The sequence below is a fragment of the Heloderma suspectum genome, chromosome 6 (genome assembly GCF_057233095.1).
Source record: "Heloderma suspectum isolate Gila_16-S chromosome 6, 16-S_ref, whole genome shotgun sequence".
Classification (NCBI taxonomy): domain Eukaryota; kingdom Metazoa; phylum Chordata; class Lepidosauria; order Squamata; family Helodermatidae; genus Heloderma; species Heloderma suspectum.
The window spans coordinates 66,756,294-66,778,148 of NC_139463.1; the positions used below are offsets into that span (position 1 = coordinate 66,756,294).

General features: G+C 46.5%; 1 protein-coding gene across 8 annotated transcripts in view; it reads left to right on the plus strand.

Annotated features, from left to right (window-relative positions):
- Window positions 1-3,524: 3,524 nt before the first annotated feature.
- The window catches only part of STAT3 (signal transducer and activator of transcription 3), a 54,972-nt gene continuing 36,641 nt past the window's right edge, over window positions 3,525-21,855 (plus strand). For 4 of the 8 annotated variants that reach the window (XM_084804681.1, XM_084804685.1, XM_084804679.1 and 1 more), the window contains exon 1: window positions 3,525-3,606. The gene's annotated coding sequence lies outside the window, so the exon portion shown is untranslated. Of the gene's footprint in view, window positions 3,607-7,032; window positions 7,274-16,523; window positions 16,649-21,855 lie in introns of those variants that run through there. The other 4 variants (XM_084804680.1, XM_084804684.1, XM_084804686.1 and 1 more) reach the window with 3 other exon arrangements.

Sequence of the window (21,855 nt, forward strand, 5' to 3'; positions counted from 1 at the left end):
GAGTCCCCTGAACCATTCTGAACCCCAACCCCTCTCATCCCCACTTGCTTGAAGGCATCGGACTGCCAGGGAGGGGAAGGAGAAAAACTGGCCACTGAGAGACCCGCTGGCTAGTTGCTTGCAAAGCGCATATCCGCTCGCTTGTCTGCCCTCTCTCTTGGGGAGGCACAGGGGTAGACATTTGCCTTGCTGTGCTGCTCAGAGAGGAAAAGCAGGTGAGTGAGTGAGCAAGAGGAGATGGTAGCTTCCCCTGCCTGCTTGCTCACCCCCCGTCTTTGGGAAGTGTGGTGAAGACTGAACCCAGAGCACAACCCAGAAAGAACACGTGAGCGACAGAAGGCAACCTCTTGCTGGCTCATCCTCTCTCTCTCTAGGCCATGCAGCAGGGAAGCTTGGGCCCTGCCACACCGTCCAGAGAGAAAGAACTGCCACCTCTGCCCATTCACTCATGCACCCTCTTTCTCTGGGCAGTGTAGTGGGGAGGATTGGGCTGGGCAGCAGGGCTGCCCAGGGTGACTGAGCAAAGAGTGCAGCAGCAGCAGCTCCCTATAGGAACAGCCATCTCTGCCCACTTGCCCTCTTGCTCACTCTCAGGAGCGCGGGCATAAGGCATTCAAGTGGGCAGGGGTAGCAGTTCTTGCCAAAAGCAGCCTCCTTCTCCTCGCCCACTTGCATTTCTTCAGGGTGGCACAGTGGCAGGGACTGGGCCCAGGGACTCCCAGAGAGAGGGCAAGCAAACTAGAAGAATGGGGATGATGAATGTGTGGCCCCCTAGATATAGTTGGACTGCAGCTCCCATCATCCCTCATGCATGCCTATGCTGGCTAGGACTGATGGGAGTTGGTCCAACAACATCTGGAGGGCCACCCATTCCCCATCCCTGGAGCAGAGCTTCCGAAAGTAAGAGGGAAAGCGAGCAATTGGCAATGGCTCTTTATTTGATTTGTATCCCATCTTTCTACCCAAAAAATGGCACTCGGGGGGCTTATAATCATAGGAACTAAAAAAATAAGATACAATAAACTTGACTGAAACAATACTAAAACATATACATTAAAAACACAATTACAGAATAAAACAGCACCAAACCCACCAGATCGACTTACATGCCAAAGGCCTACTTGAATGAAAATGTATTGACTGCTCGCAGAAGGACAGCAGAGGGGGAACAAATCTAGCCTCCCTCTGCAGGGAATTCCACTGCCTGGGAGCAACCACTGTGAAGTCCCCCTCTCGCGATGCCCCCAACCGTACCTCTGAAAGTGGTGGTACCGAAAGAAGGGCTTCTCCCAAAGATCATAAAACTGGGGCAGGTTTGTAAGGGGGAAGGCAGTCCAGTCTTTCTGGTCCCAAGCCATATAGGTCATAACCAGCCCTTTGAACTGTGCCTGGAAACAGACTGGGAACAGACCACATGCTCCCTGTAATCAGTCCCAATTAACAATCTGGCCATAGCATTCTGGACCAAATGAAGTTCCTGAACAGTTTTCAGAGGCCGCCCCAGAAAACGTGTGTTAAAATAGTCCAAAGGGTATGTAACTAAGGCATGCATGACAGTTGGTGCACAATCCTCAGCTGCACAAACATACTCCTGGCCACCACCGAAACCTGGGCATTCAGGTTCAGGGCTGAGTCCAGGATTACACCAAAATTGCGAGTCTGAGTCTTAAGGGGGCATAGTTTAAACGTATATTTTATTATAAAATTTCAATAAAAGAAAAATGTGGCTGCATAGATTTAAATATATCAGTTTCAATGCATACATATTAAATGTATGTGTGTGTGTGTGTATGTGTGTGTGTGTGTGTGTGTATACAGGTTTCTAAGAGCTATACATAAACTTCAACAACAGCAGACCAAACATCCAGGTAAATATCCATTTGCAGGTGACGTCTGTATACCACCAGTTCAAATGTTGAAACCGTTGTAAGATCTTAATTAATTATAGGAGGTGAGCATTTTTCCTTCCAGTGTTGCAACATCAGTCTTTTAGCTGTCAGAACGGCATGAAGAATCCATTTGAACTGACCGTGCGTTAACTTTCAGGAAGCAGGTAGATAATTTAAAAGAGCATGTACATCAGTAAATATTCAGGAGTGCTCCAATACAAAATTTATCCATATAATGACCCCCTCTCCAAAAGGAGCAACTACTAGGCATTGCCAGCACATATGCTTAAAAGAAGCATTAGCTGCATTACACCTCCAACAATGAGTGAGTTAGACAAATCATAGAATTGTAGGGTTGAAAGGAGCCTACAAGACTATTGAGTCCAACCCCTGCTCAATGCAGGAAAAGAATTACCCTTATTATTAAAGAGTTGTTGCAGCATCCCATAGACATGGGACAAAAGGTTTGGCTGGATAAGATGCAACCTGAGATGCATAAACACATCAGATACGGACACCAAGGTGGCGATCCATTGATTAGGCAAAATGGAACGATCCAGCTCCCTATTCCATTCCTGCTTAAGACCCTGTGTATCATATTTATTCACCAATAATAAATACAGACAGACATGGATTTTAAGAGGAAATATAACCCCATCCAGTACACCTTGAATCCCCATTCCCTAATCTGCCTTTCGACTAACCAGGAGCACCTCTGTCTTGTCTAGATTAAGCTCCTGTCAGCCCATCAATTGCCCAATCCTTCCACTGTGAGTAGGCAGCTGCAGCAGCTGCTTGTGCTTCTTCCTTTCACAATCAATCAATCTCTCTCTCTCTCTCTCTCTCTCTCTCTCTCTCGGGGCTACTGGTCCCAGTCTTCACTGGTGTGCCACCAGGAGAGAGCACAGGTGTGGAGGGCTCGTCCTCTTTTGCCAAGCAATGCAGGAGGGAGGATTCGGCCTCTTTGGGGAGAGTTGAGATCTGGGGGACCCACCAAAGCCCCCCCATATCCTACCACCATCCCTCAGGATCCCCACTATAAAGTCCTACACGCCCCTCTCCCTCTGCAGCAGCCCTCCAGTTGCATCCAGTACTGGGAAAAAGGCAGGGTATAAATACCCTGGATTCTTGCAGTGAGCAGGGGGTTGGACTCGATGGTCTTGTAGGCCCCTTCCAACCCTACTGTTCTATGATTCTATGAAATAAATATAATAATAATAATCCCATGTTAGTCCTGTTTAGAGTAGATCCATCAAAATGAATGGGGACTTCAGTCATGACTACCCTACGTCCCATCCATTTCAATGGGTCTACTCTACGTAGGACTGACATGGGCCACCATCCATTAGGAGCACCAGAATTGAATCCACCTTCCGCTCCTCCTCCCCCCTCCCTTAGACAAAGGCAACAGCGGCGGTGCCGACGTCACACGCTGCCCGGAACTCAGCTGGCTTTCCAGCAGAGCAGAGGGAGGAGGAAGCCGAGCACGGAACAGCCCGACGAAGAACGAAAGCAGCGGCGCGCGCTGATTGGTTGCTGGAGGCGACCCCTGGCGGCGGAGCCGCAGAGCTCGCGGGCGATTGGTCGAGGGCGGAGGATGTCGATGCTGCTGCAGCGGGGCGGGGCCAAGCAGCTGGGGCAAGGCGAGGAGCGAGCGGCGACGGGAAGAGACCGAATCGGCCCCAGCGGCGGGCAAGGGACGCCGGGGGTCTGCAAGGTAGGCGGGGCGCGGGCAGAGCCGAGCTCTCGGCCTCACCTTGAGTGCCAGGGCTCAGCCTCCATGAGAGGCGTGCGTGCCTCTGAGCATGTGCAGAGCGCGATGCAATGGCAAGGGCGTCCCGATCCCGAGCAAGCAGGCGTTGCGCCCTGGCACAGCACCTGCCCCTTATTCTTAGGAGTCAAGGACCAAGGGCGCGATCCTATGCGGGGTTAGGCAGAAAAAAAGCCCTACAACCCCCAGCATCCCCCAGCCATCAAAGCAAAGCTGCCTGGGGAATGCTGGGAGTTGTTGGGCTTTTTTCCTGTCTAACCCGGCATAGGATTGCGCCCTAAATCGGTGGGAGCTTTGCTGCCTGGGGAATGCTGGGAATTGTAGGGCTTTTTTTCCTGTCTAACCCGGCATAGGATTGCGCCCTAAAGCGGTGGGAGCTTTGCTGGCCGGGGCATGTTGGGAGTTGTGGGGCTTTTTTTTCTGGCTAACCTGGCATAGGATTGCGCCCTAAAGCGGTGGGGAAAGAGCCTAAATCGGACGGGGTCGGGAGCTCCCGGAGAAGGGCTCGTGCATGGCTGGTTTTGGGGTTGGGTGGGTTGTAGGACTTTGGGTTTATTCGCGGCTGTCAGAAGGGAGTTCCTGTGTTTGCTCCTGCTCGGGGGGTGGGGGTGGTGAGCTCTGCAAGTGGGTCCTGCGAGTCTGCCAAGGAGGGATTTAGGGGAGGGGGCGACGCGTCCTCCGACTGGCTTCGGGTCGCTGGTCTGGTGGTGGAGGAAGGATCCGGATCGTGGCCCCGGCGGTGCTCTGCAACCTCAAAGGCTGCGTCTGTGCGCGCGCCTCCTCCGTGGGTTATTGCTCCGGCGTACTGGGAACTCCGCGGGCCCGCGGAGATGATGAGCGCTCGGGGAGGCGGGGGGGGCTTGGAGGCCGACCGGCTGGCTGGCGCAAAGCAGTGGAAGCCCTCGCTCCTTGTCGAGCAATGGGACGCGTGACTGCTAGAGCAGCTTTCCCCGCCTCAGGGCCCCTCCAGACGGGTTGGACCACAACTCCCAGCTATCCCCCAGCCAGTCAGGGAGTTGCTGGGAGTTGTAGTCCATCACGTCTGGAGGGCCCCAGGTTGGGGAAAGCTGTAGTCTGGGGAGGGTGTAGGGCAGCGCAAGCCTGGGCTGTGCGAATGCAGCTGGCGCTGCCCCACACCTCTCCTGTGCAGAGCTAGCGGGTGGGAGCTGGGGTGCCTTGTCTTTCGGCCTTGCTGTTGGCTCTCTTCCCATGCAACAGGGAAGGGTCATGGGTGGCAGCGCATGTAGGCGGCTGTTTGGCATCAGTCGTGGCCTCGTTGCCGTGCGCAGCTGCTGAGGTTATCCGTGTCGCTGAAAACTAAGAAATGAGAAGCCCCTGAGTTTGGCGTTGGTTGTTTTTCTCCTGGTACAGCTTGTTTTAGGTGGCAGTCCAAACACAGTGTCTCTCTGCTCAGTGCCCAGGAAGAAATGGGATTTTTTAATATATATATATATATGTGTGTGTTGTGGCTTGCCTGCCAAAGGCCTGTGGAGATTCCATCCTTGCCCCTGTGATGTCACGGAAGGTCGACCCTTCTCTGTGGCTCGTGATGCTGCTGGCTAAATTGGGTGCTGGTGCAGAGCCAGCGAGGTGACAGGAAGCTTCTGTTTGCTCAACTGTCTCGACAGGTCATGGGGGAGGGGGCGTGGAGGGTTGCATTATGGTGCAGAAAGCTCCCCTGCAAGACTGGGTGGTCCAAAGGGCTACAATCTGGCGAGACCTTGAAACATCCATTGATGTTTACCTTTCTGCTTTAAAAGATAAGCCTTTGCTATTCCACTTTTTGAGATAAGTTTGTTTCCACTGACACTCCCGGGCTTGGACTGCCCTGCTAGGCTTGTGGGGGTGGGGGGAGGGGTGTGACTGCTTCTAAGATTGCAAAACCCCAAATTCTCTTGAGACCCTTCCAGCAGGAGTTAAGAATGTAGTCCTTCACCTGAGTATTCAGATTTCTTAAGTCCCAGTATTGTCAGGTAACATGACCTTCAGGACCTCTGGGGATGGGGAATCTGTAGCCCTCAAGGTGTTGTTAGACACCAACTCCCATTTATGTACACCAGTTTTGGGGGGACATGGGCAGGAGGGTGCTGTTGCACTCAAGTCCTGCTTGTAGGTTTCCCATGGGTAGCTGGCCAGCCACTGTGTGAACAGAATGCTGGACTAGACGGACCCTTGGTCTGATTCCCCAGGGCTCTTGGCTTATGTTCTTATGATAGAGAGGACGTACTGCTTTCGGCTGTGAATTGTATAAGCAGGTTTTCTGTTCTTTTATCTGTCATTGGGGCACCTGTATAGGAAGAATGGCTTTCTAAAAAGATTTGTGGTTGGGAAGTTGATTACCCCCCCCCTCCTAAATTAAAATGCTTGCTTTTGTAGCATCCTTCAAGACCTCCAGGGATGAGGAACCTGTAGCCCTCAAGATGTTGTTAGACTTCAACTCGCATCATACCTAATGATGATTGGGACTGATGGCAGTTGGAGACCACCAACATCTGAAAGGTTTCAGGAAATTGCAGGTAAATTGCAGGAAAAGACAATAAGGGCTGAGATCTTGCAAAGAAACGGAATGTTCTGTTGGTAGCTTCCAACTGATCTAGGCACTTAAAAGAGGCAGTAATATGGCAGCTCCAGCACCGTGACCTCTGTGATGGCGGCTGGCGTAGCCTAAAACAATCAGGGATATAAAGTCAGCTGTTTGCTGAGAACAGCCCCCTCTGCCCCCTTTTTCAGTAAGTCGATTTTATGATTCCCGGTTGGCTGTTGTTGCTGTTCTCCCAGCTGGCATCCACAGTGTCAAAACCACAATGCTATGTTTGTCTCTGCTCAGGCTTTATAGAGGCAAGGTGTCAATGAGCAACATCTTATTTAGGACTTTGGTTATAAAGATCTGGACAGCAATTTTGTAAGCGTAATCAATCATGATCCCGCAGGAAGCCCTGGCTGCATGGAACAAGTTAAAACACATTAAAGGTCATGCCTGCAGAACAATTTTGCTTCCAGTGCACCCCCATGGTAAATGGCGAGCAGACCATTTCTTTGACTTAGAAAACATTCTAACACATTAAATCTGGTTCTGTTAGGAACACATTTTGAAATCTCATGGAGTCAACTAGTTATTAAAATCTGGACCTGCTTGGAAGTCAGGATTTCTGATGAGGGCTTAGAGATGTGGCTTTAGTGCGTAGGAGTTATTGGCCAAATGAAGTGAGGCCTTTTGGGGTAAACCAAAAGCATTAATCTGATTGTTTGTCTGTAACATGATAAATCTGCTGAACAGTGAGATACTGCAATGAAACTTCATGCATATGTTCAGGATGCAATTCTACATTTCAAGTTTTCATATCAGTTTGAACCCCACATCTTTTTTTCAAGGGAAGGAAGAATTGCAACCAGCCATGGTTTGGGGCCAAGATGTCTGAACAACTGCCTACTCACTCATTAAGATAATTAGCAGAGGCCCTGTTACGACTAGACAACCTCTGGTATCTCGGATGGGAAACTGGAGGGAGGGGATTTTCTGTTCCCCATCCTAACCTCCAACCTAGCTAAAGAGAGCTGTCTCCCTGCCTCTTGCAGTTGCATGAAGACTTTTCCAAGAGGCATTTGGCTGGAGGTATGATGATTTTAATTTCCTTGGCATATCAATCTAAAGTGCGATCCTATTCATTTTTAGACAGAAAAGACATCCTACAACTCCCAGCATGCCCCAGCCAGCCTTCTGGCTGGGGCATGCTGGGAGTTGTAGGACCTTTTTTTGTCAACATGCATAGGATTGCGCCCTAAATGGTTGGTTTTAAAAAATGGTTTTTATCTGTTCTTTTTGTCCCGTGTTGCTATTTTATGGGTTGTTCTTAGCCACCTTGAACATTTTTAGGGGTAGTGATAGAAAGATGGGATATATTAACCTTCCCGGGCCCGGGGTGGATGTAGTATAGTACAATACCAGAGAATTGTAGTATAGAGCACATCTGGAGCGCACTAGGTTGGGGAAGCCTGTTTTAAATGAATAAATCAAAATGCAAGGCCGTGTTCTATCTACTTTGAAGCATCAGGCATTGGAACAAGCATTTGTGTGCAATTATATGTTTCGCATTCAGATGTTCAGGATCCAATTAAATATTTCGTGTTCAAACCCAAGCTGTACCCCTGCACTTCTGTTTGAGAGGACTAGTGAGTGAGGCACCTCAAACAGTCTTTAATTGGTATGATTGCGTGTTGACAGGCTTCATGAAAAATCTGAGGTGATGTGGTTCTGTGGACGGTTAGAGCCAGGGCTCGTTTCTGGTGCTGCGTATGATGGTGAGAGAGGATAACACAAGGACTGCCTTATTGGGTTAGAACAAGGGTCCAACTAGGGCAGAGGTGGGAAACCATCCTCCCCCCCCCCCCCGGAAAGTCCACTGAGAGCTGCAGCTGATGGTGAGCAGAGCCAGAAGCAATGGTGGATGGACCCAGAGCCAAGATTGGGTGAAATTTGCAGCAGTGCAGGACTTCAGAGTGCATGCTTCTCCCTCTCTTTCTTTGCCATCCCATCTGTGTGTGTGTGTGTGTGTGTGTGTGTGCATGCATGCCATCCAGTGTCTTGTGCCACCCCACATGAAATTAGGCCGAAGGTTACCCATGGCGACAGATTACCTGCCTCCACATCTAGGCCCTAGTTTTCACGGAGGTGATCAGCCTGTGTATAGAACAGGGGTGGGGAACCCATGGCCCACCAAGTGGTGCTGGACAACGGGTTCTATCAAACCTGACCATTGGCCATGCTCGTTGGGGCTGATGGCAATTGAAGTCCAAAAACATATGGAGGGCTGCAGTCTCGCTACCCTAGACTGTGATTGGTGGTGGACCTCATGTGCTCCTTCATACAAAAATAAAATGAAAATCCCTCCAGATAGAAAGCAAGCATATCAGTGAGAAGTGTAGCCTAGCCTCTTCTCCCTGACATGCTAGATTTTTAAGTGCAGGGGGTGTGTGTTTATTTTTGTATTGAGGAGCTTCAGTCGTGAGAACCCCCAGGTTCAGTCTGAAGTTGTACAATCCAGACACACATTTATTGTTTTGGTGAGAATTATCTCCAGCCCAGCAACCAGTGGCTAACCAGATGCTTCTGGGAAGCCTACAAGCAAGAAATGCAAGAAACAGCCCTCTTCTCTTTGCCTGCCAACAACTCTTCTTTGCCTGCCAGCATGGAAAAACGGCTGCATAAACCTCAAACATTACTGTTATGAGTTGCTTTATTTTATTGTTCAGTTCTAAAGTTTGCTAGGATTGTCCAGTCTTTAAAACAGAAGTTTTTCATATGTCTTTATGATGATGCTTTCTGCCCTTGCTCTCGATCCAACACCTCTCCTGTTCTGCTTCTGTTCCTTACAGATGGATCGATCACAGTAAACTTGGGATCTTCAAGGTTTTTAACCTCTAAAATGTTTGTAGACTTGGAGAGACTGTACGGCACTCACGATTTTTGTTTGTTCTGGTGGCTCTGTCTTTTGAGAGAAAACAGTTTAAAATGCATTAAAACCCAAACATTTCTGCATGCATAAAAAAATGTGTGTTTATCCCACCCGAGGCTGTGTTTGTTTTTCCTGCTTGATTTTCCAGTGCAAATAGGTTGCATGGTCCACAGCACATGTTGTATCCTGCTCCAGTTATTATTCTAATTAGAGAGAGGAGCCATAGCTCCCGGTAGGGCAGGAAAAACTGCTGCCTGAAATCCTGGAGAGCCACTGCCAGTCAGCGCTGACAATATTGGGCTAGATGAGCAATGGGCCAGTTCGCATGATCACAGTGAGGGAAATAAGCCATAGGTTATTTGAGGGTAGCTGAAACAAGCCACAGGTTCGGACGACATGGCAAGCTGCAGCAGTGAGGGTAATTAGGGAAATACGGCTGGCATGTGACCGGCATGGCATGGTGGGGTTAGCAAGCCACCATGGTGAACCAAATCACGGAGTGAAACTTAGGACTATCTAAAAGAGGTACTAATTTTTATCACAGTACTGCACTACCCTTCCCACACTCCCCAAATTGTTCAGACAAGGACTGTGCAATGCCACACACACGCATGCACCTTCCTCCACTGTTGGAACTTTTCTTCCATTTTCATTTTTTATTATTAACATTTTATTGAAATATTTAAAAAAAAAATTAGCAAACAATCCCTATTTTCCCCTCTTCCTCTGTCTTCCACCTGTTTACTTATTCCTCTCACCCTTTTATATAGATACACACATGCTTAAAAATAAATAATAAAACATTGTACATATAAATAAACAAACAAAAGATGAAAAGTATATGTACAAAACACATTCCTGGCCTATAGCCCAAATTCCCATAATTAACACTGCGCCCTTGCATGGTCCAAGTGGGATCTAGTCTGTGTACAGCTCCAAGAATCTACCCCAAACAAATTTTTCCCAGATATTCTCACCTCATATATGCCAAATCACCTCTCATGGTTTGGTGGGGGCTTACACTTTTTGCACGTTTGGCAACTAAAAATGCCCCCATTGGCCATGTTGTCTGGTTATGTTTCCAGGTCCAGGCAGCTGAGGTTCAACCAAATATGGTGTTGATCTCCATGTTTTAAATCCCTGATGGCCTTGTCTGTGTTTTAGGGTGCCAGAATGTTGCTGGTACCCCCAAAACAGTTGATGCAGCCGTTTTTCCATGCTGGCAGGCAAACAAGAGTTGTCTTATATAGGCTTGTGCATCAGCTTTATCTAGTTTTCTCACACAATTCGTGGCTGTTGTGCAATCCCATAGTGATGTTTCAAGATGCGCGCACACATCCATCCCAAAGTGAAGTTACTGATGTCTGTAGCTATGCTCAGCTGTTTCTGTGCAGAGTTTGTGGTTATAAAAAAAATCCTATGCTATGCTGAATATAAAATACAACCCACCAATCCTGAGAAGAGAAGGTGTGTCTGTGTACAGGAAATGCATAATTAGTGTGGGGCCGAAATAGTAGGAAGCAAGACCAACATGTTAGAAACAGTGCCAGAGAATGCTGAAGTATTCTAATACTGGCTGTCATGTGAGTAATCAATCACAATGCAATCCTAAACTTCGTCTTTGAAGCAAATCCCATTGAGTTCAAGGTAAAGTGCTATAGGATTGCAGCCTAAAACATACAGGCTGGATCCAGACTAAGATAGTTATGGTTTAGTGCAGGCTTCCCCATCCTGGTGCCTGGTGCAAACTCGCAGGATTCCTGACCATTGGCCAAGCTGTTTGGGGCTGATGGGAGTTGTAGTTCAAAACATCTGGAGGGCAGCAGGTTGGTGAAGACTGCTTTGAAATCCATGGGACAAATTAGGCGTAGCTAACTTCAGTCTCACTGAAATCAACTTAAGCATGACTAACTTAGAGTTGGGCATCGCGCTCCTCTGGGCATCGCGCTCCACCGCTTCCTGTGTCCAGCCAGGTAAGAAGTGGGGAGGGGGCGCTTTTCCTGTGTTTTCTGGATTGTTTTTTTTTTTAAAATCCTCCCATTGACACCAGTGGGGAGGGGGGATTACCCACAGCCATCTGCCAGGGATGCTTTGACTTGGACTCCTGCACTGAGCAGGGGATTGGACTTGATGGTCTTATAGGCCCCTTCCAGCCCTACTATTCTGTGCTTCATACCCATTCCAAGGCTGATGTAGTTGTCAAACCATTTTTTTTGGGGGGGGGAATCTCAGGGGAACAAGGAGGACTAGGATTCTGTGGATCTTTGGTCAACCCTGGCATGCCCCAATTATGGCCCCCCTACCTGTGGGGCTTTCTGTGGGTATCTATGAAGTACCTCTGCAGCTGATTTCCCTCCTTGTATGAGGTCTACCATGTCAAACATCCACAGAAGTTTAGAACTGCTCCCCTAATGCAGCCTTACCCAGCCTGGTGCTCTCCAGATATGTTGGACTACAACTCCCATCTCCTCAGCCAGCATGATTGTGTTGGCTGGGGATGGTGGGAGTTGTAGTCTGACACAATGCTCTAGAGAGCATTGGTCTGGGGAAGGCTGAATCAGTCAATTAAATCTCCATGTATTTCTTTATAAATGAAGGGGGGGAAAGCATGTTTAGTAAATGTATGGAATGCACATACCATGACAGACCTCATCATGGATGAGGTGTTCCATCCTGTGAAGGAGGGTGAGCACATGCCTCTTCTGTGATGGTGCCAGCCACCTGCATATTTTGGAAGTGCCTGCATTAATAATAATTAAATGAAAGGAAAAGGTCTGCTCCTGATTAATTGGAGGCACTTTTTTAATCTAACCAAATAACTGAGCAATCCGATATGTGTCTACTCAAAAGTAAGCCCCGTTGGGATCAATGAGACTTGCTTCCAAGTAAGTGTGTATAGGATATGATTAAACATTGTCGGCCTAACATTTATCCATTGGCTCTGGATCAGCTCTGTCTGGGAATGAATGCATCTTCCACCTCAGATATCAGCAGTTCTGTTCCAGCCACCTGACTTCCTTTCCTTTCCTTAATGGCAACTACCATAGTCCAAAAACCATTGGGAACTTGCTTTCTGGTTAGCTTGAAGAAATAATTTTCATCAATTTTCAACGATTAGATTTCTTTTTAAAACCACCCTGGATGCAAATGACCAGAGAATTACAAACCCCGCCTAAACTTGCTTTTTTAGGATCAGGAGCTGCATGTAAATTTGGCACTGGGTACAGAGTTCACATTCATGATAATCTCAGCTTTCATTTAACAGAGCTAGGGTTGGATCCAGATTTACACTGGAGCAACTGTGCAAGCGGAAGTGAAGTCCCCTGCCCTCTCCTTCCCACAGCAGCCCCCCCCCCGCTCCCTGAAAATGGTTACGCAGAGGGCGCGTTTGCATGATATGTCAACCCACAATGGACGACAAGCTACGCACTGTGGGTTGTTTTACGAACAACCCACAGTGGCACGTTCGGTGCACCTGACAGATGATCGGGGTTGGCGTAGATTATTTCCCTTCCCTTTCCCCTTGGTCCTCCAGCCAGCTTCGCCCAATATCCCCATCCCCACTCTGATTGTGATCCCAATCATGGTTGGAACCCTTTCCCCACCTTTTTTTGTGCAAAAATGGGGCTGGGCATTTTTTTTCGCATATGGCCCCCTTTAAAAAAAAAAAATTTTTTTTTAACCAGTTATTCGCAGTTGTACTCTTGCTTCTTCCCCCGCTCTGATCATCCGAACGCAGCCAGTCAGGAGATCCTGCTGAATGGGGTGAGCCATGGTAAGGAGGACAGCCCCCCAAATAGGGCAGAGGAACCTTCCATGAGCAAAGCCCTTCCCCTCACAGAAGCTCTTCCTTTTGCAGATCTTGGATCCAACCCCTAGTTTCTAGTCCCTAGTGCTCTGATGGTGGGCTTGAGATAGGATGAGCTGTGCTTGTTGACATCTCAGAATCCTGTAGTATTTTACAACTATTTCCTTAACATTTTCTGTAGGTATATTTCAGACGTTTTGTATTTTCTATTTCCTGAAATAAGTGTCAGGGTTGCCTCTGAGCATATAAAGTGTCAGAGTAGCTCAGATTCTGAGGAAGAGCTGCAACATGTTGGGGGAGGAACTTTCCCAGGCTTCAGAGGCACAGCTGCACGGAGAGCCCCCCCCCCACATCCCTGGGAGTGATAGCGAACAGGAGGAGGCGAGGGAAGAACAACCTGAACTCTTAGACGCAAGAGGCAGACGCAAGAGGCAGACACAGGCACAAGCGGGAAAACGCAGGGGCTGAACTTTGGCGCTCTTCCCGATTGGCTCAGCATCAACAGCTGCGCCTAGAGGTGTCACGGGAGAGGGGGAGATCTTCCCCGCCCACCCCTTAAGTTAAGAGAGCTTGCTGCCTTTTTCCCAAAGGAAGATCAACTTTTGTAGTTTCCCTTTGAACTCCCTGAAGGCTGTTTCTTTTGTGATCTGTGAGTCCCTAGCAATTTGCATCTGTATGCCTCATTAGGGTAAATGGAATTAAAGTCTTGGGAATGCGGCCTCTTGTCTGAGTGTTGATTTGGCTATTGGAGTTCTCAGCCCGGGGAAAAGGGAATCCTGATAATATGACACAGTGTCTTGTAGGGCTCTTTGAGCAGCTCTGTGACTAATAGGAGCATAATAAATTATTCCAGGTAAGTATATCAACATATTTATATATAAATTTGGGTATGTGTTTTTAAACTAATTATGCCACATTGCCAAAGAGTATAGGAAGGGCTTGGAATTAGACTGCAAGCTCTGCACTGCAACAGCAAAGAGAGACCTGGAATGTTTCTCGCACAGTTTTTAATGCACGGTGCTCACTAAGCTTCTTCCTGAGGGTATCCCAAGGTGTATCTTTATTCCAGGGTTGGCTTTACCTTGAAAGAATGACCTGGTTTGGATATAACATGCCTGCTGCGTGCTACTGCTGTTTTACATAACCTTGAATCGCCCCAATCAGAGGTTGCTTTGTGACATGGGCACCCGGACACTATGGGTTATTCGTGGGTTAAACAACCCACAGTTAACCTACGGTTAGTTCTTCATTAATCCACGATTTGCTGCCGTACGTCTGAACAGGGCCAGTGTGAAGCTTTTGCTTTCGGTGGCAGATTCCAGCATGAGTGCCATCTTGGTGTCTCAAATTCCATGTGTGTCAGAGAAATGCTTGTTATCAATGATAGGCCTTTTTTCCTGGTTTTTAGTAAAACTTGTCTGCATGCCATGTTGAATTTTTATTTTATAAACAAAAGGAAGATATGCAGATTGAAAAATAAAATAAATGTGGTCTCCAGTGACCTTGCAACTGTGTCCAAAAAAAAGTCAGAACTGCTGCGCTTGATGTCAGGGCAATCCCAGAGCCACCAGAATGCTGTTCTTGCTGCTTTTTCTTTGCTGGATGTCCATGTAGAGATTTACCAACAGGTTTGCGGCACTGTCAGGTGACATTTTTATTATTTGTTAGTCTGTATTATTTGCTGCTTTCTCCAAGAAGCTCAGAGTTGTGTGTTAACTCTTCTCATCAGAACACGGTGAGGTTGAGAGGCGGTGACTGCCAAAGTTCACCCATTCCAGTCAGGGGTGTTTTCATGTGGAGGAAACACCCAATAGACAGGAGAAGCAAAGGTTTTGGTTTTCATTTCTTTGCTGTAACTCTCCCAGCACCTGCTTTGGAGGTTGGGTTTTGCTTCCTCCTCCCCGCCCAATAGCTTGCGAAGCCGATGAAAAAACGTTTGAGTTGAACCAAAGCCCAGCCATGTGCACAGGAAACGTTCCCAGAAGGGATGTGTGGCCAATGTATTCCATATGTCAGGATTGCATAGGGTAGTACTGGAGCTGTGCGCAAATGGCCTCTTGAAATTCTTCACCTTCCATGTTTGCAGAGAAATTTGGGGGACAAGTTCACCGAATTTCTCCAGGAGGGAGGAGAAATTCTCCACTGTTTCTCCCACGTAGGGCTCCCCATTGGCAGGGCTTGTAGCACAGCTTCTTTCTCTTTTGGTAAAGGGGTTGGGGTTTTTAGTGCTGGAACAGCATCAGCTGTCTTGACAGGCCGGCCAAGAGTTTGCATCCACCCAATGCAGGTGGGGGCAGTGTTGGGTCCAGCTCTAGGGATGAAGTGGAGTTAGTGCTCCACCAAAATCTGTCCTCCAATTTCCTGAAAGTTTTGTCCCCCCTTGAAAGAGGCTTCCCTTGTTCTCCCTCTTTCAAGAAGTTTCATAATGTATTTTTGTGATATTTCTGAGCTTACGTAATCACTGATACCCTCCCAGGCTGCCTGCACCTCCTGATCTGAAAAAGCCCCATGGGAGGAATTACCTCATGGTGCCTTAAACTGGGTTTTAGTTGAAGTGCAGGAAGCTGAGGAGGCTACAGGCTGCCAGAGAGATGATTGTACAATGAAAAACAGGTCACTTGTGCTCACTCCTCAGCAAGGTAAGTCCAAGAAACTCAACCCCAATCCATGGGAATTTCTCCCAAGTTTCTTCACCACTGAATTCCTTTTCGAAAACAATTTCTCTTCTATCAAATTGAATGAGAGTGGTCGAAAAAAACATGGGAGAAATGTTTGACACAGCATTAGCTAGTACTTCCATTTGCTTCTCGGTGTGTCTGGCTTCCTTTTTTTCTTTTAAAGTCCCTGCTTTCCAACTTTCCATGCTCAGCAGTCATCGCTGAATATAAATCAGCCATCCTTCAAAGTGCTCTCCTTGGCTGTGTGTGTGTGTGTGTGTTAATTGGACAAGGGCACAGCAAAAAGGATTGACGGATTATATCACAGGTCTCCCTAGCCCACCATGTTCAACATATGATCTACTGGAGAGGAGATCACAAGTAGAACACAGTGGTAATAGTTATTACCACTGGTTATTTTTAATTGTGTGTTGTTGTTGTTCAGTCGTTCAGTCGTGTCCGACTCTTCGTGACCCCATGGACCATAGCACGCCAGGCCTTCCTGTACTATAATATAAAATAACTTATAATTGTGGAGGAAGGGTAGTGGGAGTGGGGGAGACTTCCAGTACCACCTTGAAGTCCACCAGGTGCAAAATAGTGGCTCAGATGGGCAAACATATGCTAAGAATTAAGGACCAGGGTGCTTTTTAGCATATGCTCAGTCCAGTAATTTGTGATCAACGCCAGAACCATCCTCACAAGCCCTTTCACACAAAAATCCACGCTTTTTTCTTCCACCTGGATGGCTAAGCTTTTTAGTTTCTGTTGTTAAAAATAATTGGGAGTCAGAAATTCATGGCGATCTATCGCGAATCACCCAGAGATCTACCAGTGGATCTCAGTCTGTCCAGCCCTGTGGTGGAGTGCATGTGCATACAAAGGAAGCGCTGTGTATACATATGGTGAATTGCATTTTCTCTTCCACTTCTGCTTTTGTTGCAGATCCAAGGCTGTGTTGCTGTGTTCCATTCTGATTTGTGCAAGCATTCATGCTGTCGAGTACCTTGGCTAATTGGTTCAGAAACTTTGCCTGGTGTCCCACACTTCATCTTTCCCTGTGTTTTTCGGCAAGTGATTGGAGTGGGTGGGGGAGGGGGGATGTTGATAGAAGGCCCCTAAGATGCAATCCCTGAGTTCCTTGTAGTTTCTGATGACTAACAAAATGTGAATTTTTTGCATAACATTCACATTTCCTCCCACTGTATATCTAGGGGGTGAGTTTCTTGTGTCATGGGGGATTCCCTCTGTGTGGTCACTGGTGAAACTTGTCACTAGTGTTAGGCTTTTTCAAACCATGGCAAGTCCTAGTTCTCTAATTTCTTCAGTACTGCCCCTCCACTCCAGCTTTTCTTTGTGGTGCTTTTGCTTTCATGACAAAACACCTTTCTTCCAGATTGAGGCAATGTGTTTCTGTTCCTCACAATCTATTCCCTAATGGGGAATCAAAAGCATTTCCTGATCCACAGTACAAACTTCTTTCACTTTCTACTCCTGGGCAGAAGAGAATCCAACCCCCAAACCTGGCCTTTTTTCTTTCCTTTTTTTGAAGTGGAAATGAGAGTTTTTTTGTATTTTATTTGATTATTTACCCTTGGGAATAGGTAGACTGGAACATACAAATAGCATTCTTAAAGTGTGTGTGTGTGTGTGTATATATATATATATATATACACACACACACACACACAATCTACCACACAGGAAAAACGATTCAAAGGGGGGAAACTAAATGCAAATATCAACTTTAGCGCATGACAACTATTGGATGACAATTAATCTAAATTAACAAAGGCTACAAACCCAATATCTAGTATATGAATAAAAATTAAAAAGAGAAAGAAAAATATTATAAAAATATATCATTATAAAGCAAACAACTTAATAAAATTAGACCAGATTGCTTGAAAGTCCTCTCTGTCAAAAAAAGATCCAATTCAGATGTCGACAAACAGCATTCTGCTATGCTTCCTAACTTCTGTAGTCTGCTTCCAAATGACACATGCGTGGAACAGATCTGAATGCAAGCTGCTTCCTTGCCTCTGAGGCAGTTCCCAGCAGGCCCTGCCTCCATCGTTTACTGTAAGCCCTTTTCCTGCTTTTCAAGGGAGATGCCAGAGGATGACTTTTGAGAACAACAGTAACTGATGAGAATCTCTTCCACTCTACTCAGTGGTAGAGCACATGCTTGGCACGCAGAAGATCTCTGGTTCAGTCCTCAGTATCTCCAGGTAGGGCTGGAAAAACTCCTGCCTGAAACCCCGAAGAGCTGCTGCCAGTCAGTGTCGACACTACTGGCCTAGATGGACCGATGGTCTGACTCGGTGTAAGGCGGACTCTAGTCCACAAGGATTTATGACATAATCTGTTCGTCTTTAAGGAAGCCTTTTCTGACTTGGCGCCCTACAGATGTGTTAGACTACAACTCCCATAATCCCCCAGCCTGCATAGCTGACTAGGGGATCATGGGAGTGTTGTCATCACATCTGGAGGCCACAGCATCAGGGAAGGCTGCTGTAAGGTGGAACACAAGACTCTTAGCTGTTTTTGCTGCAACAGACGTAACATGCTGGCTGCCCCACTGGAAATGATCCCACTTTTAAAAGGGAAGATTGTTGTGGCTCCGGTTAGCCTTCTTTCGCTTTGTGTTCTTTGAGGAGCTTTTTGAATGTGGGCAAAAGCACTGGATTTTCTCTGTCGGCAGGGGGTTGGTCCTGATGACCTTTGAAGTTTCTTCCAACTTTGTGATTTAACTGGATGCGACATAACTGAATATGGCACCTTTTGATGCTCATGTGGTCATTCATAGGTCACCTAGTTCGATGATCATCTTCCTGCTTTTCCCTTAAAATATTCCAAGCAGCCTTCATACAAAACAGCAACATTAAAACACTAAATACAACTTTAAAACATGCCAATAGCTACTGAAATACAGCTCAGGCTTTGATACGATGAGAACCTTTAAAGCCTTCAAACAACTTGGAGCAAGGTTACCTGAAGGATCATCTCATCCCATATAAACCTGCCCGGGCTCTAAATCATCTTTAGAGGCCCTTAGCTGGGTGCCCCCACCAAATCTGTGTGAAGCAGCTGGATACTATGGACAGGGCCTTTTCAGTGATGGCACCCTAGTTGTGGAATACCCTCCCCAGAGAGGCTTGCCTGGCGCCTATGTTGTGCGTTCTTTGGTGCTAGGTGGCGACCATTTTCCCCCCCAGGCTTCTTAGTTGTGCAATACAATTCTATGCGGGTTTACTTCGATGTATGTTCTGCAGATTCAGTAGGTATACAAGGTAATTTTGTGTAGGATTGCCTTAGTGTTTTTAAATTCCTTTGTGCTATTGTTGTTGTCTTCTGTTGCTGGTTTTATTCAGATGCTGTTCTAATTGTTTAAGATTTCATGTCTATGTTTTATTTTTATACTTCATGGTTTTAACTTGTAAATTAAAGTTTATAGCATTTGTATACCGCCTAGAGAATGTTTTGTTGATGGATGGTATATAAATGCAATAAACAAATTGTATTTATTTACTTATTTAAGACAACAGTTAGCATAAGTTTAAAAGCCAACAGTAGCAGATTAAGACAGAAATCAAACACCAACAGCTGAAGTACATGAAAGTCTGCAGTATTAGTCTAGAAATTGATCAAGAGGGGGTGTGATGGATCTCTGCTAGCAGGGAGTCCCATAATCTTGGTTCCACCCCAAAAGTCTCTGTCTTGCGTACTTGCTGCTTGGTTTCACAAGTAGACAGAACAGAGAGCAGGGTCTCCGATGCTGATCGCAAAGACTTGGGACAGTCGTATGGGACCTAGTATATTCATACAAAATTGTAATTGTAGCATGCTTGCTTCCCAAAGGCTGCCTTTCCTCAAGTCTGGGAAGCTTTTAAAGCCGCACATTATTGTGAGAGAAGCATTTATTGTTGAAGTGCCAAAGCCATAACAAAATGGAAAACAATTTAATGAATGTATATTTAAACCCTCAAAGTTCTACACGGATGAACATACACAAGCAAGGTCTGATTCAGCATCAGCCAGCGTAACATATACTTTGCATTTTAAGCCACCACAGTCACCCTAGCAACTCCAGAGATTGTTTGTATCTCTTCCATTCTTGTTGGCAAACAGAAATAAGTATATAATCGAAACAGTGGTTTCGTTTCCGTTTGCAGTCATGTGCGTACGTCAGAATTATTTCTTGGATTGTTATAGCAGGTAGTTTGAATGGCAAATGATTGTCTAGGTGAACTGTTCTTTAATTTTTAAAAAATATTCTGTTTTGTGAATTTTGTTTCGGGACCCACAAATGCATATTTATTCTGGTGAGATTTCTTGCCCTTCTCCAGGCTCTGCAGAGAGACTTTGGGGATTATTTTGGTGGTGTCTGACCCTCCCTGAAACTCACCCCCCCCCCGCCTCAGCTTGGAGATGGGGAGGTGAGCAGAAGCTTGTCCCTGTAGTGATGTTGGGTATCGGAGGTACTCTTGTGTGCCTCTAAAACTCAGCTTGCCAACACAGTCAAATCTCTGGCTCTACCACACGGGCTGGGGACAGCTCGATGAAAATGTCAACCCAGTGTGCAGCTTCTGTAAAAAAGGCAAACTCCATGTTAGGCATAATTAGAGGAATTGAGAATAAAACTGCCAATATCATACTGCCCCTATACAAATCTATGGTGCTGCCACACTTGGAATACTGTGTACAGTTCTGGTCACCACACCTAGAATAAGGACATTGTAGAGCTGGAAAAAGTGCAGAAAAGGGCAACTAAAATGATCAAGAGGCTGTAGCATCTATGAGGGAAGGTTACAACAGCTGGGATTGTTCAGCTCTGGAAAAAAGGAGGGTAAGGGGAGACATGATAGAAGTATACAAAATTATTCATGATGTGGGGAATGTGGATAGGGAGACATTTTTCCATGATACTAGAACCCAGTGGGGTCATATCACAAAGCTGATAGGTGGGAGAATCAGGGCAGATAAAAGGAAGGACTCCTTCACACAGCGCATAGTTAAACTATGGAATTGGCTACCACAGGATGTAGTGATGGCCACCAATTTGGATGGCTTTAAAAGAGGGTTAGATACATTCCTGGAGGAGAAGACTATCAATGGCTACTAGCTAGTCCTGATGGCGATGTGCTACCTCCAGTACCAGAGGCAGTTAACTTATGTAGACCAGTTGCTGGGAACAGGGGCGGGAGGGTGCTGTTGCACTCCTGTCCTGCTTGTGGGTTCCTGGTCGACAGCTGTTTGGCCACTGTGTGAACAGAATGCTGGACTAGATGGACCCTTGGTCTGATCCAGCATGTTTTTGTTCTTATGTTGCTGGCAAGTATATGTTTTGTGGATCTCTATTTTGTACAGTTCTGTTGCAAAGTATGGTCTAAATGAATAATGTTTCTTATTATTTGAATAGCTGCCGCAGTAGCCCTAGCAACTCTAGTATCCGCGCCTTTTCCATTCAGCAGATAATTAATTTGTGGGGGCTGACTATGGCTTCTATCCCGAACAAATGCAAGCAAATTTCTCCTGGCTAATACCTGAAGGGAAGATTCCTGCAAATGACGCATGGATTCTTTTGTCACCCCAGTCTTGCATGTACAAAATCCAACCTTCCATGGTGTTTTAAAATAGCTGCTGCCTCAAGACCAATGTTGGCATGAGCTGAAGCCAGGCAGTGCTTGCTGGAACAAAGATCTGTCAAATAAGTTCCCAAGAAATGCTGCCATTTTGCAAATGTGGATCAGTTAAGGGCATTTTGTTGCACGAGTACATGCCAAGCAAGTGATTCTATATCTAGTTATCTCATCACCATCTCTCATTTTAATTTACGTTTGGCAGGTGATGGGACAGCCCAAATATATCATTGAAAAAACTGCCACACTGATGAAATGATTCACATAATAATACTTACACATTTTTATCTGTTTAAAGCATTTTCACCTTGCTCTTCAGCCGGAAAGGGTCCCAGAACAGCTTACAGATAATAAAACTAAGACACTCTTAAAAGACACAACACAGAAGGAAAACATGATGTGGAGGGAAGGAGAAAACAAGAACTCGGTCACCAATTCTGAATTTTACAACAACCAGCTGTGATGTGGCTGTAATGGTGTAATGCAGCTGGAAGGTTTTGGCCTTTTTAACACAGCCAGCTGGAAACAGCTCAACGAGAGGAGCAGCAGGAGCAAAAAAATGCTGCTCTTTCAGCTGAGCTGGTCCTCCTTCCTATGCCTCCCTCTGCCACAGCCTGACAGAATGTCTGCTAGAT